This window comes from Microtus ochrogaster, chromosome 6 (assembly GCF_000317375.1).
Source record: "Microtus ochrogaster isolate Prairie Vole_2 chromosome 6, MicOch1.0, whole genome shotgun sequence".
Taxonomy (NCBI): domain Eukaryota; kingdom Metazoa; phylum Chordata; class Mammalia; order Rodentia; family Cricetidae; genus Microtus; species Microtus ochrogaster.
The window spans coordinates 18,251,796-18,256,769 of NC_022013.1; positions in this window are offsets into that span (position 1 = coordinate 18,251,796).

The window sequence follows — 4,974 nt, forward strand, 5'->3', positions numbered from 1 at the left end:
TAGAAGTAGGCCCTAAGATCCTGAGCTTTTTTCTAAATAAATTGTTCTCTCATATAGTACATCTCAACTGCAGTTTTCCTTTCCCTCACTCCTTCCAGTTACCTACTTTCTCCCACGCACTCACTCCCCTTCCTTTTCCTATCAGAAAAGAACATGCCTCCAAGAGACAACAGCCAAGCACTACAAAATAGATACAGCAAAGGAAGACAAAAGTCCTTATATCAAGGCTGGACAAGGCAACCCAATAGGAAGAAAGAGTTCCAAGAGTAAGCAAAAGAGTAAGAGAGAGAGGATGGCTCAGAGGTTAAGAGCATTGCCTGCTCTTTCAAAGGTCCTGAGTTCAATTCCCAGCAACCACATGGTGGCTCACAACCATCTGTAATGAGGTCTGGTGCCCTCTTCTGGCCCGCAGGCATACACACAGACAGAATATTATATACATAATAAATAAATAAATAAATAAATAAATAAATAAATAAATATTTTTTTTTTTAAAAAAGAGTAAGAGAAAAAGCTGCTCCCACCAAAACATCAGGTTAAAAGCTATACTGTATACAGACAGATCCTGGGGCAGACCCATGCAGGCCCTGCAGTTGCTGCTTCTGTCTCCATGAGTCCATATGAGCCCTGCTTAGTTGATTAAGTGAGTCATATTTTGCTGATGTCTTCCCTCCCATCTTACTCCTACAGTCTTTCCTCCCCCTATTCCACAGGATTCCCTGAGTTCTGAGGGGAGACCGCCAATATAGACTTTCTCTGTGTAATGTCTGGTTGTAGGTCTCTGTATCTTCTGCCATATGCCACAAAAAAAGCCTCTCTAATGACAACTGCAAAAAAAAAAAAAACACCAAATATAAGCATAACAGAATATTCTTAGAAATTATTTGGTTGATTAATTGTTAGTTTGTTTGTCTATATATTTTTGTCATGCCTGTTGGGTTATACTCTTGATGTGGGATTTCCCTCTGTAAGCTGTGATTACCATTAATGTATAAAGAAACTGCTTTGGACCTTTAGCAGGGCAGAACTTAGTGAGGCAGGGAAAACTAAACTGGATGCTGAGAAAAAGGAGGTGGAGTTGGAGGGAAGCCATGTAGCCCCACGAGAAACAGATGAAACTTTAGCCAGTAAGCCACAGCTTTACTTGGTAAGCCACTGGCACATGGCAATACACACAGATTAATAGAAATGGGTTAAATTAATATGTAAGAGTTAGCCAATAAAAAGCTAGAGCTGATGGGCCAAACAGTGATTTAATTAATACAGTTTCTGTGTGATTATTTCACAGCTAAGTGGCCAGGAACCAACAAGCGGCCCTCCTCCAACATGCTTTCAGTCTATGGGCTACCTAGTCTCCCATTTCTTGCCATCCAGGCAATGTGAAACATGGGTTTCTTCTCTTAGTGTTGGCCTCCAGTTAAACCAGATAGTGATTGGCCACTCCCGCAACCATGTTCTTTCAAAAAGAACTGAGGAAGCACTATGAAAATGTAGGCTGCAGGATTCCTTGAGTCCTCAGAGTTTAATAGTGTTTGCTCTTGGAGCTTGGAAAATAAGAATGCAAAGAGCAATGTAAATAATGGAGGCCTAGCTTGTAAATTTTTAGAGGGAATCTTGACAGGCTTTCGTAGACCCCAGTAGGGTCTTTAGGTTGATATATTTAAACTTAGAATCTGTGGTCTCTTACTGGCTTTGGCAGAAGAATCAGCTGTGATTTAAACAAGATACCAGAATCATTGAGGTGAAATTTTCTGGAAAGTATTTCCTCAGGTCAGCATAAAAAAATAGTGAAACAAAAGGGGACAAGGCTGCATTTTGTGCTAAGAGATAAAGTTGGCAATGTGTAAAAGTTCCCCACATGATACTGGTTTTGCCACCATGTAAGATGTAGGACGTCTAGGTACATGGAAAGGAGCTAAGGATTAGCACTGAAAGAGAGCATAGGAGGCCCTTGGGTGGGTACAGCTTCAGTTGCTATGGAAACTCCAAGATTAAAGCATCAAAAAGAGAAGATGAGTAATGGTCCCATGTGATAAGATTGGAGTCCTTGAAGAAATCCATGCAAAAAGTATAGTCTCAGTTAAAGTGATAACATAAGGATAACAGATATACTAGGACTGTAAAGAGTTGTGGCAGGGTTTTTATGTCATCTGAACCTATGAGACAAGCTACATATGTTTCAGATGACAGAATCTGAGTAGTGGAACCACCTAAGCCATTTATAGTCCAGAAGGTCATGAGTGACTCTCATACACTGAACTCTGCGTTATTTATATGATTGAAGGTTTGTTTCACTTTGATTTGATCATGACTGTGCCCTGATTTTTTTTCCTTCAGAGCTAAGGAACTATTCAGTTTGTTTTGTTGTTGTTGCTTATTTGTTTGTTTCTGTTTTTCTTTTTAGGAGCACATAGTTAAGAGGCTTCAAACTTGTAAAGAGATGTTAGGCTATTTTAAAGAGATAGAATTTTAAAGTGTTTGAATTTTGTAAAAGACAATAGGAATTTTAAATTTATGCTGGGTTTTGTTTGTGCTGATACTAACATGAGATCTTGAGGATAAGAAGGCAAGGGGAAGTTATGATTAAATGATTAAACTATAGTTTAATCACGAGGAATTTTTTGTGCCATATTGACAGGGGTTCAATCATGTTGCTTAGCTTTTGTAAATTGACACAAACATGTTCATCTGGGAAGAGGTAACCTTAACTGGAACTCAACATGAATTCCAATTAGACAATTTTGGTTTCACCAAGATAGAAGTGCCTTCATTGTATCACTGGGGATACTTCACCAAACTAGTCATAGATGTTATAGGCTTTATGGATAGACAGGGCCACTGCCTGCTTTTTTCCCTTGGCAGCTTGCATAGTACCTCTTGATAATATATTAGCTAGTCCTCAGGATTTCAGGTCAGTTCCATCCCAGTTCCTCCAATACTACATCTAAATTACTTGGTAGGGCTGGAGAGATGGCTCAGCAGTTAAGAGCACTGCCTGCTCTACCAAAGGTCCTGAGTTCAATTCCCAGCAACAGCATGGTGGCTCACAAGCATCTGTAATGAGATCTGGTGCCTTCTTCTGGCCTGCAGGCATACATGCAGACAGAATACTGAGAATACTACATAATAAATAAATAAATAAATAAATAAATAAATAAATAAATAAATATTACTTGGTATCTTCAGTAATTACTAGCCATGTGACAGAATCCAGTCTACATGGGTAGAGAAGGAATACAATTCCTAACATTTCACAACATGTGTAGTTCATCAATGATTAACTATTCCTAATGTATTCTGGAATATTCTCATTCAATAAAAGCTTTATTTATATTAAGTTATTCTTGGCAAATATTTGTTGTTAATTTGATACATCCTAACACTTTAGGTTTTAGCCTATGAGGCTTATGTAGCTTGAATTATTTCTGGAAATGCTTCTGATGGATTATTAGATAGAATTAATTAAACTGGAAAGACCCATCTTAACCATGAGTAGTACTGTCCATGGGCTAGGGTTCTCAAAGAAAGGGTATCCATAAGAAGTATTCATTACTCTGCTTACTAACTGCAGACACAATATAACCAAATATGACCAGTTACCATGAACTTCATGCTTTCATGATTTCCTTGCTATATTGCCATAATGGACAGAACCATATGAGCAGAAGCAAGTTTAAGTCCTTCCTTTCTTAGATTTGCTTCTTGTTGGATATTTTGTCACACACAAAAAATAAATCCATTTACAATTGCTATTTAATAACCACCAAGGTTTACTAGTAACCATTGTAAGTTCTTAGGGCTCAGAAAAAAAATGGTGACTCATTATAAGCACCTAATAACAAATTCCTATATTTTAATGAAGCTTCCTTATTGCTGTGGGAGCACATTCCACTCCTTCAGCCAATAGCCTTTAAAATGTGTATCCTAGGTTGGCCTTGAACTGGTGATCCTCCTGCCTCTGCCTCATTCAGCAAATCCTACCAGCATGCACCTTTTGTTTCCGCAGGAAATGAGAGGCTGTGGATTCAATCTGGGTTTAAAAAAATAAGGTTTGATCAAGGAAGATCCCCTGACAAATCTTCAATACGAGTGGATGGCCCAGATGGCTGAGTTCTACATCCAGAACAGATTCAAGACTGCTGCCTAAGATGATCAAGCCTCACAGGATACTCCAGTCATGACATGATTATAATTCTAAATTTTTGTTAGGTCACCATAAGATTATTAGCACCCCCAATCAGAAAGAAGTAGCCTAAAAAACTATACCGACATTCCCAAAAAATGGGCTATGGATATTTTCCTTTGTTTAGAATGCTGATTACAAGTTGTTATGGATAATGGTCAGGAGAAAAGCTAAACAAAGGATATCAGATTCAGAGTTCCTCTTTAAAAACAAGTGGAGTTGCTGTGGGACCATGGTTTGTACACTGTCAATTGTATTTTAATAAAACACTGATGGGCCACTAGCCAGGCAGGAAGTATAGGTGGGACAACCAGGCAGAAAGGAGAGGCAGGCAAAGAGAACAGGAGAATTCTGGGAAGAGGAAAGCTCAGCTGCAGTCATGACCCCGCCATAAAAGAAGCAAGATGTGATTGCCTTGCCAAATAAGGTACCAAGCCACATGGCTAACATAGACAGGAATAATGGGCTAATATAAGCTATAACAGTTGATAAGAAGTCTGAGCTACTAGGCCAATCAGTTTATAAGTAATGTAGACCTCTGTGTGATATCTTTAGGACTTAGCGACTGTGGTAACTGGGTACGACAGGAACTTCAGACAACCCTTATGACCCTTTGGACTCAGTAAGTGCCTTATAAAATAGCTAATTTCCAGACAAACATACTAATGTATAGAAACAGCAGATTGGTCACCTGAAGGGAACACTACCAAATTGTTCATAGCAGTAACAGAGAAATGGCATTTCTCCAGAAACTTCTGGTACTTCCTGTAAGTGCACTGTCGCAGCCCACT